This window comes from Meleagris gallopavo, chromosome 14 (genome assembly GCF_000146605.3).
Source record: "Meleagris gallopavo isolate NT-WF06-2002-E0010 breed Aviagen turkey brand Nicholas breeding stock chromosome 14, Turkey_5.1, whole genome shotgun sequence".
In the NCBI taxonomy this organism is placed as follows: Eukaryota; Metazoa; Chordata; class Aves; order Galliformes; family Phasianidae; genus Meleagris; species Meleagris gallopavo.
This window is the reverse complement of record NC_015024.2, coordinates 2,254,124-2,268,269: the sequence shown is the minus strand read 5'-3', so window position 1 is coordinate 2,268,269 and position 14,146 is coordinate 2,254,124. Positions and strand designations below refer to the sequence as shown.

At 52.3% G+C, this 14,146-nt stretch overlaps 1 protein-coding gene across 5 annotated transcripts in view; it reads left to right on the top strand.

The window, feature by feature from the left end:
* Positions 1-7,161: 7,161 nt before the first annotated feature.
* DAG1 (dystroglycan 1) overlaps positions 7,162-14,146 on the top strand; it is a 29,979-nt gene continuing 22,994 nt past the window's right edge. Inside the window, exon 1 of one of the 5 annotated variants that reach the window (XM_010718337.3) lies at positions 7,162-7,181. The gene's annotated coding sequence lies outside the window, so the exon portion shown is untranslated. Of the gene's footprint in view, positions 7,182-8,756; positions 8,869-13,001; positions 13,103-13,575; positions 13,775-13,838; positions 14,050-14,146 lie in introns of those variants that run through there. The other 4 variants (XM_010718335.3, XM_010718333.2, XM_010718336.3 and 1 more) reach the window with 4 other exon arrangements.

Genomic DNA, 14,146 nt, shown 5'->3' with positions numbered 1-14,146 from the left:
CCTCTCTTTCCCGTTTCCCGGGCAGGGCCGCCTCCTGCCGCTGCGCCAGGATTGCTGCCGCCCCTCGCCGGGGAGCGCTGCTCCGAGCCCGGTCCTTACTCTGCTTTGTGAGACGTTTATTGGCCCTTATAAACTTCAGTTCTGCAGGTGCTCTTCTGCCTCTGCACCGACAGTTCCCAATTCTGTCTCGTTTTCTTCCCGCAGCCTCTGCCACCATTCCAGGCGTCCTAAGCTACTTACTCATTCTTCCCGATGCTTGTCACTGCACTCTGCTATCCTAAATATAGGGTAGTGTGCCAACGGGTGAGGCTCGGGAGCCGGGGTGCAGGGAACAACACCGTGTCGGCAGAGCCGTGCTGCGCCCGCACTGTGCTGCCTGCTCCCTGCAGGCTTTGTGCTTCTTGTGAGTTCCTGAACGAGGTGGGCTTTGGTTGTGGTGTGTTGTGCTCCTTTACACACCAGCGTATGGGTGAGTGTGCTCTGCGCCTTGCCACGCAGCCGTGGGTCTGTAGGGATTTGTTAACCCTAAGTGCTTTTCTGCTTTCAGACGTGGCTGACACCAGGCTGAGTGCTGCTCCCTGCTCCTCTGGCTGTTGCAGGGTGTGAGGGTGGGCCCCGGGGTACGCCGAGATCCCCGCCAGCTTGAGCTGTGAAATGCACGGCCAGAACTGGCTCAGACCTGACTCAGACCTGACTATAGCTTATCTGCCATGGGCAATGGCTCTGGAGGAGTTCCTGCACATCTTCTGGCGGCAGAACTTTGCTCCAGCAGTGGGTGGACACTGGAGGTTCGTGCCACAGAGAGAGGCACTTTAGTGCTTTGCATCTGACCCCGGGGTCCCCTCTACCCTGCTGGAGGAGGTGAGAGGGCAGTGGAGTCGCACTGGTGGCACTGCCAGGCTCCTCTTGCACAGGTGTGAGCTGCAGCGTGCTGCTCGTGCAGCAGAGGTGTGGCACAGCAGCAGGAGTGATGTCTCACTGCCTCTCCACGTCCCGTCAGCTGAGGAATAGCATGGAGGAATTAATTCCAGTGAGTTGGATGAGGAAAATGTAAACTCTGTGTTCTCGTTGGCAAACAGTGGTTGTGTAAATAAATGTCTCTGGTATTCCTTGTAGTGCTCATCGACTGCCCGATCCCTTATGGTTTCTTGCTGAGCTGGTGGGGAGGTTGCTGCTCCCCCAGCTCTGAGTACTTTGCCAGCAGTTTGGGCAAAATACAAGTAAACACCACTGGGTTGATCCAGTATATCTGGTATGCTGAAAATGTTTGTTCTTAGGATGTTTGTGCAGTCTGGAGGGCTCTGTACTTTAAGCTCCGTTTACTGAGGACTGTGACCGTGTTTAATCTGTCTGAAGAACCTGTGCTTTTGGGGCTTGTTCTCTGAGATTGAGTAAGTTTGGGTGAAGTGTGGAGGTGCTGCAGGAGGGGAAGTTAGTTCATTAACTAAGGAGTGTTATATGCAGGTGTGCATATTTCCTGCTCCGGCACATTTTCCTATCTGTATTTTCCTGCATTTATTCACTGACTTGATTGTGGTCTGGATTGAAGTTCAGTATGTCGGTGGGAAAGGTGTTCGGGACTCTTCGGTGTTGCTGTGCTTTTCCTGAGCGTGCGCTGGCTGTGTGGGGCTGCCTGCGTCCTGGGACAGCTGGTGGATGGCAGCCGAAGCTCCTGGCTGGAGGGCAGCCTGTACCTGAGGTGTCAGCAGGGCTCAGGTGAGATCCCACACCCCAGGAACGCATGCCATTTTCCTCAGTGCTGTGTCCTGCTCAAGGTCACGCAGCGTGGCACTGTGGGTTCCCAGAGGCCGGGCTCTTGCTGGGAAGTGCCCTGGCATCCCCACTGTGCCAGGGCTCCTCCACATCCTGGGCAAGAGTGTGGCCCTGCTGCTTCTGACATGTCCAACTTTGGGTGTCCTGCTGGGCCCCCAGCTTTAGCACAAAGGGTTTCTGCTGGTGGCACACTCGCTGTGAACGTGAGCAAGCTCTTTCCTGCACGTGGCGGCCAGTCTTTTTGCTGAGCTGATCCTTTTTTTCCACTTTTTTTATTCCCCTGGATTAACTTTCTGCAAATTAGTAACCCAAATGGTCACACGAAGGAGCAGATAAGCACAGAGCCCCAGAGGAGGGGGTCCAGCCTGGAGGAGGAGGAGGCAGCAGGCGCTGGTGCTGCAGCGGTGAGTTAGTGCTGGGCACTCTCAAAAGGGCCCTTCTCTTCCCCACTCTCAGCTGTGCCCTCCTGCCTCTTCCCACGTGCCAGCTGTGGTGCTGAGCCCGTGCACTGATGGACTGACCCAGCTCACTTGGCATTCAGTTGTTCTTTTCATGGTGTTTTTTTTCCTGTGTGAGCATTTCACTGTTGGTCTCAGAGGAGGGAACTCGGATGGGGCTGGCAGGCAAGGAGCCCTCTGCCAGCGCAGCTCTCCACTGAGGTCCCTCCTGTGGGGTTACTGCCCTGCTTGCCTGCAAGTGTGCTGTAGGACTGCAGGGCCAGGAGGTGATTCCTGATGGGATCCCCATATGTTCTCCCTGGCAGATCCTTGCATGCGAGGGGCAAGGCTTGGGGACAGCAGCAGATCCTGTCCCAGTGCTGCAGGGGAGAGTGCTCGGTTTCATGTTGGGGTTTTCTTCAGGAAAACAGGCTCCTGGCCTCATCTGCTCTGTGAACAGATGTGTGAATGAGGGATTCTGCTGATGAGTTCCCTTTTTTTTCCTCCTTTCACATGCTGTGGTCTCACCACAATGCTCAGCTGTGGCATTTGCCATCGCGGTGACCCTGACTGAGGATATGGGCTGTATTTTCTCACGTGCTTTCTGAGAAAAGCTCAGCTCACAGAGGACGATGGGGTAGCTTCAGAAAGATTTCAGATCCTGGCTCGGAGCTCTACCACAAATTGCTTTAAAAGCCTCTGTGCAGCATAGGGTTCTGCAGTGCTCCTCGGGAGGACCTGACTGGTGGCATTCCTGCCTGCCCTCAGTGCAGTGATTGCAGGAAGGCTTTCAGCTTATTGCAGCACGGCCATGGGTCACTCTGGTGCTGAACACAGGTGATAAATTCACACTGCTGCTTGCAGGCACGTTTCATTGCTCTTTTTTTTTTTCTAACTAGGTTGTACATTTAGACTTGAGGCCGCTTAATCCTCTGTGAAGTGTGTTCCTCAAGACTGGCTATTAGCATCCTGTAGGTTTGATGGCAGCTGCCTGCAGCAGGTACTGGGAACTTGATATCAGACCCAGGGGCTAGAGGTTGGATTGGGATGAGCTGGAGTACAGGAGGGCTGAGTGGTAGTCAGGGCTGGCGGTTTCCCACTTGAGCGGTGACTGATGAGGGTTGATGTGACAGCCTTATGTCGCTGTCACAGCCTCCAACTGCAGCACAGGTCCCTTGTGAGGGTGGCACTGCTTGCTTCTTGCCACCATTTTTCCCTTATGCAGGGTCACCCAAGGTGCACTCTTTCAGACCCTCTGGGAAAGGCACCTCCTAGCAGAGCTCCTGTAAGCCCCCCAATGGGTTTCCTTGTGTCCACGGCTTCTTTGGGGCTTTTCAGTTCCAGCGGAGGGGTCAGAGATCTCTGTAACCAAAGGGGAAATATCTCTGAAGTCATTTCTGGCTTCTATGCATCGCCCATAAACTTATGCTGTACCACTGCCCTCCAGCTGAGGTGTTTCTGTTATCTCCATGTTGTACTCTAGGGACTCTTCCAGGAAGACTTCACGCAGGGACAGATTCGGAGTGTGATAGCAGGAGGCACTGTGAGCCAGAAGGCAGAAGAACTATACTGCTGGGTGCTGGTACTGAATGCTTTGGAGCTCTCCCTCTCTTTTTCTCCTCTAACACCTTCCATCTGGATCCGCTTCCTCTGAATGTGAGCACTTAGCTTTTCCCCAGATCAGGGGTTCTTAGCACAGATGACCTTGCAGTCACCTGCAAACACAGAGTGTGAGGCTGCTGGAAATCTGACCTGATGCTTTTGATGCTGAGGCTACAAAGATAGAAATAATCTGGGTTGCAACAATTTCAGATTTGCATCCCTTAGGCTTTCTTGGCACCTGTTGAATGTTGTGTTCTCTGTGCTGGAGGAGTTGGTTCTCGTGCGGGACCATGCGTGTGCTTTCCCACCCCAGAGAAACTATTTCCATTGGAGTTTTTATCAAAATGCCAGGAGCCACAGTAGAGGATGAAAGGTGGTTAATCTAAAATCTGTATTAAAGTTTTTCAGGATCTTAAAATTCAGTTCCCTCTCTCCTGTCAGCTTCCAAAATCTTCATTCTTTCCTTTCTCCTGCGTGCTGCACAGTCATGCACGCTTTATGACGTTGAAAAGTGTATTTCAGTAATGGTGGCAACAACTGAACTTAATAGACTAAGCTTGTGGCACTGATTTTGTTAGCTCTCAGCTGGATTCACTTAAAGGCTCTGCCCTGTGGTATATGTGAGCTGATAGCTTCTGAATACAGGGTGTGTTGGTGGCCCTGGGAGTTCTGAGTGTGGTCACACAGCAGATCTATCCATTGTGTGTGGAGCAAAGCTTCAGGAGTAAGATAGCAAACACTATTTTGGATTTGTTTAGGCCAGATCAGAAGAACTTTTAGACTGGGCACTGATCTTTCTGTTGGTGGCCTTGTGCTGGTTGTCCTTTCAGGAAACGTTTGTCACATCTTTGAATAAAATTTTATCTGGATATCAGAGCTCAGACCTCAGAACGATGTTGTGAGAGTATCAATTGCTGGATATCACCCCCTTCAAAAAAGGTACAGAGGGTGCTAATGCCTCTGTCGTATCAGTACTGTGGGCAGAACACCACGAACCTCGTTAATAAGCTGGCTGCAAGGAAGGGATAGGACTAGCACTTAAGGAAACTTGGTAATCAAAGCTAACGTGAAGAAAGGATTCGGTTGTTACTGGCAATGATGTGAACTCATATCTTTGAGCTTAAATTGTTGGAGAAAGTGGCAGTGTTGCTGTGTGGTGCTGGTGATAAGCCAGGATAGAAGTTGTATCCAGTCCTGTCTGCTCGATGTGGCTGAGTGAAGGACTCCCGATTGCCACGGCACCCAGCGGGTGAGCTGCTGCTGTTGGGAAGCAGTTCTGCAGCCCTGTGCTATGGCTCAGGCACCCCCTGGTCCTCAAACCAGCGTGCCACTGCCAGTACCAGAGTGCTGCACACCCCTCTGGCAGGTAGGTGTGCCTGGTCTGTGGGCACCCGGGGGAGCAGAGCCATGGTGCTGTGCTGCCGTCACGGGAAGGAGCTGCTTCCTGCAGACCTTGCTGCTGCGTTCTGTTGCTATCATCTTCATCCTGCTGTGCTCCAGCTTAGCATCCTGCAGCCCTCTCCTGAATCGCAGGCTCCTAAAGCTTCCCCTGGAGGTGCACAGCTTTGTATCTGCTGGCTGCAGGTAAGCCTTCTTGCTCCTTTTGTGGCTTCCTTGTAGTCTGTTGATGTGCTGCTTGAAAACCACTGACTTGATGCAGTGCTTCAAGAGATTCCTTGATGTAGCTTCTCTGCTTGGCATAGAAAACAGAGAACGGAGCAGGCAGTGAGATTTTGAATTGGATTTTTCCAGGAGCTGAGATGAAATCAAGGTTAGCTCTTCCTCAACCTCTTGGACTGGTGCAACGTGGCTTGGTCATTCTAGGTATGCTGAAGTCCTGTTTTCTGCTTGTATCTGGGAATTCACTCTGGCGTAGCTGAGTCCTTGAACCAGTGTTTTGGGGTGGGATTCTTCTTAAGTAGAAGCTTAGGATGATGGCAACTTTATCTTGCATGCCTGACTCTTCGCGTAGTAGGTTTGGACCAGCAGTCTTGGTCTGTGCTGGAGGTTACCTGGAGCATGGTGCTGCTTGGGCATGCAGCAAAGTGATCAGGGTAAAAGTCACTCGTGGTATGAGCAGAAGCAGATAGCCCAGCTCTGCAGCCTGAGCTGACCCAGGAGGAAGCAGCTGCTGCCGTCTCAGCATCTCAGTGTGTGTGTGATCCAACTGAAAGCAGAGGCAGACGTGGACAGAAGTTTGTAAGGACAGAAGTTGCTAAGCATGTTGGTCCTGGTTTCACACTAACAGCGCAAACGCTGCCTGAGAGTGCAGGAAGAAGTTGGGTGGCTGCTACAGAAGTTACTGCTTCGGGAAGCTTGATGATGTAAATCTACTCCAAAGTGATGGTCATGAGGACCAGCAAGAGTAACTGAAGTGGCGGGTGTCTTTCTGCCTGGGCTTTGTGATCGCAGCCAGCTGAGCTCATTTCAAAGTGCTTATGAAGGCAAACAGCTGTCCTGTTTACCATCTCTCCTCAGTGGGGAGGAATGACCTGTGTCAGCAAGGGCTGAAATCTTGTCTTCTTTCCCTAGGCCTTGTTGGGAGGAGTGGATGTGTGAACTTACCTCTAGGAGTGACTAATGACAGACCTTTTAGGAGCAGGAGCACAGGTGGCTCGGCGTTGTTGCTGCCCAGACCGGCTGTGGTGCACAGGTTGCTCCTGCAGGAAGGAGGCCTCGTGGCAGCTCGCCTTCCATTTGCTGTTGGCAGGCTTCAGAGCAGTCCCTTGAATCAAAAAGCCATACGAGAAAAGCATTGAATGTATTTATAGATATCTTTTAAAGTGAGCTGAAAGGCAACCTGCGTCGGGTGGCTTGCTGCAGTGCTGGAGCAGGCTGTGGGTGTGGGATAGACCCATCCAGAGACATGGAGTGGGGACTGCTTCAGTGCTGCCAGGATGCAGCTGTCTGTGGGAGCTGCTGCTGCTGGAGCAGTAGGGGCTGGCTGGGACAATAGTGGGAAACAAGTGGGAGATGTCCAGCTGAAACCAGTTTTAATTTATTTTTCCCTTATCTGTTGCAGTTGTTTGGGTTTTCCTTGGCAGCTGTGGGCAGAACAATTTGTGCCAGAGGGTTTTACAGAGCCCAAAGTTGGCGTGCTCTGAGTTGGTGCTGCGGGCAGAAGCGTCCTGCCTTCTTGTGCTGCTGCCAGGGAGCAGAAGTGCCCTTATACAGCCTGCGTCCAGCAGGAACCTGTGCCAGGTGGAAACCAGCCTCTTGCTGGGTTCCTCTGCCAGATATCGGTGCCCTGGTCTGGCTCTGCGCGTGGCTTTAACTCCTGTGCCAGCGCAAAGGATACAGGGGTGGAAATGCTTCCTTTGGAGGGGGCACCAGCTTAGGACTATGAATCTGCCTTGCGTGGGTCTCCAGGTACGTCTGCCTGGCAGGCAGAGTTGGTCCGGCAAATCCTACCAAGCACTGAGTTGGTGGCAGTGAGTGAGGATCACTGGAGCTGCCTGCAATGTCGTGCTGCTCTCGGGCCCTGCTTGCGTGAGCTCCCGAAATCTCCAGAGGCCATTGAATAGGAGGAAAAGTGCACTGGGGTAGGAAGGAAGTGTGATGCATTGCGCCAGAGGTAAGGGCACTGCTTAGTGCATGCACAGGGGTGTTATTCCTTTGGACGTATTAGCTGAAATCCTGGACTGCACATAAGGGGTAAGGATATTCACACACCACAGCTATGTGGTGCTTGTTTGAGGAGTGGGCTGTTAGACCCCTGTCCACCAAATGAGAAGTATTTTTTTTTCCTGTGAGCCATGCCCTGTTAGAACAAGCAAAAAGAATGGGAAGTGGTGACAGATGAGGAGCAGGGGACAGAAGAGAAGTGTCCTTGAGGAGCAGCAGTATTTACGTAATGGCTAACCCAATATTAACGTAAATAAGGAGCTGTGATTTTTACCTTGGAGCATCTGCCTGGGGTGGCTGCACTGACAGTATGTAGGCAGGTGGGGCGAGAGCTGGAGAGTGCCAGATTACTCTCCTTGTTTTCCAAAGCATTTCTGACTGAATTATGGAAGCTTTCATGCAGCAAGAGGAGGAGGGAGCCGGGGAAAGAAAGCCTGGAAAAGGTGTGCTTTTTTCATTGTTTGCTAGAGTGCTTTCTAGTTGGAAGAAACAGCTGGGGAGAGACCGTGGTTGTGCCTTTGACCGCACAATGGCCTTTCTGCAAGATCTGCTTTAATCAACCAGGTGAAACTTCAAGGACCTGTAACTGATCTCGCTAAACACTGCCCGAGTGCAATGTAATCTGAAATAAGCATTGAGCATTGCCATAGGACCAGCTGCATTAAATGTGTATTTAGCGAGCAAAGCTGTTTTTCTGGTCTCTGTCACTTAAAATGACTGTGGCTGTGCTAAGAGTTTGTGGGACACGCTGCACATCTTGTCCAAAGCCCCAAGTGACTTTGTTGTTAGTGCTGCCGTGACGCGAGCCCACGTTTGGGGAGCAGGATTTGTATGGTGGTGGAGCAGGACGTGGCCATGTGTTGGCTGTGGTGTTTGATAGCTGTTGGTGATCTGCCTGTAGGGAGGTGGCTGTCACAGCAGCAGGATCCCCTTATGACACCTGGCAGGGCTGGGGGCTCCTCTGCTTCCCGACAGCCCCCTGCATTGTGGCTGCCTTCTGTCCCACACCAAGGTCCGAATACGTGAGTGCTGGATGATCCGTTTAGGCTGGAAATGCACTAATTTAACAGAGCTTGGTGGGGAGCAGATCTGCCCAGTGCCTCCCAGCCCTCTGAAGCACGGACCCGTTGTGCTCACTGCCTTCCCGGGAGCTGCTGGCGGCTGCAGCACTGGATTTGGTAGCTAATGCTCTTTGGAATCAGTGTCATTTAAAAAGTATCCAGCCAAGAAAGAGCACAAGATGTAATTCCAACAGTTTTTTTTAGAAGGGCGGTAGCTTCTATTAAAGGGAATCGGTGCAGCCATTCGCCCCGTGTGTGCCCTGGGCCTCGTGGGTGTTATCCGCACTCCAGCTCTCCAAATTCCTGCAGAAACGGTGCAAAGCTCAGAGTGAAACATTCCTACCACGCATCTGCTGACATTTACAGCACAGGTATTTCGGTAGTTAACCCGTGAGGCTTTGGAGTGCAAAGCAGAGGTGCTGGGAGTGAGGGATGAGGCAGAGCCTATTTTTACTCCGTCACAAACAGGGCTCGGCATGTTTACTTTATACTCCGGAGCCGCTCAGGCTGGGGTGTTTTTTAATATCTGCTGCTGCTACTGGATTAAAAACTCAAACTCTGGGTATCGCAGGAAAAACTTGCTCCTGTGAGGTGTGGAGGCTGCTGCGGCCTGCCAGCGCCCACCCGGTGCTGCTGGGGGTCTGCAAAGGCTGCGGCCTGCTGCTGGGGCTGGGCCCTGTGCCATCCTGCAGGGGGGTGGTGGCTGGCTGGGCTTAAGAGTCACCGGAGACGTGCAGAATTGGAAGGGCTGGGAGCAGGGAGCCCAGGCTGTGTGCTGTGCCCTCTCCTGCTGGTGCTCACCTGGGGCTGGCGGAGTTGTGGTGTGCTTCACGTGTTGCTTTGCAAACTTTTAAGCTCTTTATCCTGGCTTATTGCTAAGAGCTATTAAAAGCATGGTGCGCTCACAGTGACGTGCGGGGTTTGCAGGGATGGGCCGCAGCCTCCTCACGTTGGAGGCTGGATGAGCACGTACGGTGAGTGGCCCCAAGGGCCTCTATCCACACAGGCTTGGTCCTCCTCCTGTCCCCCAGGCCCTGGAAGCCATCAGCTCAGACCTCCAGACCAGGATCTGCTGTGTGCCTTCAGGTTTGGTCCAGCCCCTGCAGTTTGCATCACTGACCTGAGGCAACTGTACAAAGAACTAGCCAAGATATTATCTTGGCTTTTTTGCTAATAAATACCGCTGATACTAATTTACAGTTGTATCGTTTGCTTGCTTACAGCTGCAAAGTTGGTAATTATTAATCTGCGATCTTAGAAGTTACACTTCAGAGCTGCCGTGTCACCCTGCCCTCCCATGGCACTTGGTGTCAGGGTGCTCGTCCCTCCCTGCCTGCCTTCCCGCAACAAATCCTCCCCCACAGGAGGGAGGGTGAGTGCAGCACTCAGCCTTCCACTGCTCCCCTTGCTCTTCCCGGACTCCCAAATAACAGGACTTGTTATTTCTTTGCTTGCTGGTTCCAGCTCTGCTATATCTATATCAAACCTGGTGTTTCTGTTGTGACTTGGGCAGTTCCAGCCCCACCTTGTCCTGTTGCTGATGACCATGCAGGTCCCCTACAATTGCTTGGCACACGCTGGGTGCTTTATGTCCTTTCAGGCAAATCACCCCATGTCAGCCTCCATTCTTCTACCTGTGTCCCATTAAGCACAAGCAGTTTACGTGCACATCTTCATCGCAGTGCAGCAAATTGCCATTTTCCACGCTGTGTTTGCATTCCAGCAGCAGCTGTGTGGTTGGCTCTCCTGGCTCCTGCAGGTTCCCAGTGGTGCTCTGACAGAGCTCCTGCTTGCAGCTGCCCTGGAGCATTTATGACCCAAGCTGTACTGATGGGAAAGGAGACAGAGAGTCACCTGGCACTGATATTCCTGCTGAAACGAGCTGGTGCACTTTTGGTCTCCGAGCATGGCTCCCAGGAGTTGGTGAGGTGTATCTGACACCTTAACTATGTGGTATGCCTTCTGTGTGTCTGTCAACTTCCTGGAGGTGAATTCAGTAACCTGGGGTGTTTTCCCCCTTTTTGGTAACAGCCAGAGGAGAGCAGAAGTTCTTGCAGGGACAGCTGGCCTTTTGGCATGGCTAATTTCTATTTTTGAAAGTCAGATTCAAGTGTCAAACAGGTAAAACAAGTGGACTCCGAGTGCTTGGTCTGGTCTCCAAAGAAAACGGGTGCTTGGCCACAGACCCATCTGCTCTGTGTGCTTTGGATTAAGCAGGCCTGCATTTATTTGGGAATATTAATGTTTGTGTACTGTAACGCATCTGTGAACATTTGTGCTCCGGAGGTCAAGCTGTGTTTTGTCAGCATCCCTGGTGCACGAGAGCCCATATCCCTGGCACGCTGGGCTGTGGGGTAATGCATTTTCCCTCTGTGCAAGGCTTGGCCAAGTCTTCGGGGGAGAACGGATGTCAGATGGGCTTTGGCACATGGCAGGGCAGGACTTGTGTTCTGGCTGGAGCGTGAGCACAGCATCCAGAAGTCACAGCTGGCTGTGTGCTTTGGGGCTTTGTCCCTGAGAGCCGTACTCGTTATAGAGAGAGTTACTTTGCACGGTTACTGGCGTATTTTCTTTCACTACCTGGCCTGTAAAAGGGAAAAAACTAGGTTAGGAAATAAGACCACTTGTTGTTTTGTGAACAAAGCAGCGTTGATTCGTAGAGCTGAGGCCAGGTATGTTGGTAGAGCCCTAAAATTCTGTCACAGGTGTATTTGTAGACAAGCTCCTGGAGAAAAAGGAAAAAATATCAAGAAAACAAAAACCACAGAAATGACCCTATGAGGTAACATAGCATGGCTTTAAAATAATGAGGAGCAAATCGGGCTGGCAGGGTGCAGGTCTAAAACGTGAGTGACTTAGAATACTCGGTTATAGAAAAAATACTTGTGGCTTAAAATATCCCAGGAAGAGCTGTGCTGCTGGACAGAGCAAGTTTCCCAACTTCTATTTTCAGCGTTTCCAGAGATTTCCATAATTCTTGTAGAAGGCTTTTCCCCTGTGTGCTGCCCTCGCCCTCCCTGGGCATCCTGTGCTATGATGTATTTGCAGTTTGATTTCCCAGGTTTGCTGCACTGACTTCAGCCTGGCTTTCCCCATACTTGTTTCCTCCAGAAGTGGGAAGGTGTCAGTGTGTTTTTATCGACAGGAGGAGGCAGAAAGGTGAGGGGACAGTTACCATAACCACCTTATCATCAGCAATTTCCAGACCTGAAGGAGCCGAAATCGGTGTTTGTCTGTCCTGCAGAGCAAACAGCCGTGCGAGGGCTGTGGCAAACGGAGCCAGGGCTGTCTGTCTAAGGCCAGCGTGTATTTCACTTTCTGGGACAAAGGCTACTTAGACATCTGGATTGCACTGGGGATTTTAGGGCAAAAACCAATTACTAGTTTGCTGTGGATGAAGAATGGCCGCTCGTTGCGTGAGTGCGCTTCCACCAACTTAGTGCTGCGCTGAGCTCGTGCTCCAGTGCTTTGGGATGGAAAGCTGCAGTGCAGAGCTTGTTTGGTGCCCTGGGAACATGAGGCTGAGCAGACCTTTCCTGACCTTCGGGTGCACTGAGAAAACAGGCTCGTTTTATGGACAGTTAATTTATAGAAAGTTCCTGTTTAAATTTCCTGCAGGAGCCATAAAGCCAGAGGACAGCTGCGCCTGTCGCAAAGCAAAGGCTGCTCCCACCTGGCCTGTGCAGAGCCAGCTGCAGGGAGCTTTGGGACAGGGCACTCGGGCTGCTCTGCAGAGGAGCAGCCCTGCATGTCCTTTGGAGGTGTCCTGGCTGCTGCGATGGCTCCTGGGGCCAAGTCAGGGATATCTGTCAGCTTTTGTATTGCGTTCGCTCTGGTTTACTTAAGCCTGGCTTAAGGAGTGTGTGTAGGTGGCAATAACTAACAGTCCAAAACAAAACCTGTTTGGTGTTTTTTTCCCCTTGCTGGCACGGGGATAGCTGCATTTATTTCCTGCTGCTTTCTCCCTTCTACCCCAAAGACAGAAATAAGCAAAACCATGTAGACTTGCAGTTGTTTGTGCTGCTTTCAGTGTGAAGCAGGCGGGGTGCCACAGACACCCTGCACACAGCTCAGCTCCCTGCAGCAGCCGGGCTGCTCTGCTCTCAGCAGGAGCACACATTCTAATAATTCTGATCCTCATAGCTAGTTCTGATCCAGTTTGACAGGGGTCGGGATCTTAAAGACACTGAGCTCTCAGGAGAGCCCTATGATACTCGGTCTGTCCTGCTGCTCAGAGCTGCTTTCTGCAGGCAGGTAGGCTCACATTCCCCCTCCCCGCTTTGGATCCCTTTACTGTTTCTTCTTCTCAGCCTCCTTGCCACATTAAAGCTAAGATGAGAAGGAAAGAAAAACTTCCAGCTCATACTCAGGGCTGAGAACCAGAACTGGGAGGTGCAGGAATCCATCCCATGAATACTTGGAAGGCAGTTTCTTGGCTCGGGGCACGCTGGGGATTTGCACCCTGGCTGCCCCCCCATCCCCACCGCCTGTCCCTGCTCGTCAGCCCTCGCTGCTGGGCAGTCTGTGCTCACAGGCTGGCCTTCCTCACGCTCTTCACGTCTTTCTCCCAGGCTGTGGCTCACCGGGGCAGAAAACGACTTTGGGGTGAGTGGCTGGAGGGCTGGAGAGGCCCCCGGAGCCCCTGCTTTGGTTGGCAGCTGAGCACTGAGTGGTGGTGGGATGCAGAAATGATGGAAGGGAGCGCGGAGCTCTGTGCAGCTCTCGTGTGGTGCGGGGGTTCTTCAGTATATCCCTGGGGCAGGTTTTTCCACCTGATAGAGGAAAACTCTTTGGTATGCTCAGGGCTTGAAATCTCTTAGTTTTGTTGAAGCCAGGGCCTGTTTCTCTTCCTTTAAATCACTGCAGCAGTTGATAAGCAGCTGGTCCTTTCTCAGGGAGAAAACGCTGCAGAAAGAAATGCCAGGAATGCGAACAGCAGGTGGGGACTGGCAGATGTACATATCAATCACGACAGACTGACAGAGGGGCTCATTCCTCAGGAGAGCCTCTGTTTGCCTCTGGCTGGCTTTGTGCAAACCACTCTGAGCCCCTCCGGCCTCCGCTGGGGGTTTATAGTGGGGCAGCTCCTGGGCTGTGCTGAGGAGCACTGTGCTCTGTGCTGCCCTGGGAGTGGGACCCTTGCTCCAGGGATGGGGGCAGAGCCTTTGGAGCACACTGCTGGGACTCAGCAACGTTCCTAATAACTAACGTGCTGCACCTCGGGATTGGGCAGTGAGAGATCTTGCTGCCACGTTGCCGAAGAAGCGGGCGGGCTCAGTGAGTTAATTGAATTTGCTGCACTGTTGCATTTTAAACCATGACTTCATCCCTCTGAGGAGTCTGGAGTCATTTCTGTGGACAAACCCCTGCTTGGAGACGGTGGTTCTGTGAGGTCACCTGTACTGAGCAGTGCGGGACGATGCATGGCACAGGGCTGAGCGGGACCAGGAGCCATGGGAGGGCTTCCTGAGCTCAGTGCTCGCACTCACTGCTGCTTCTTGAGTGCCCAGCACTGGACTGAGTGGTGAGAAGCCTTGAGAGAAACTTACCTGGTAATCTCCGAGTGGTGTTCCTCTGTGTGATGGCATTGCATGCTGCAAGCAGAGCAAAGCTGCTGTCACAAATGACATTTTGGGTGTTTTTCCCAGG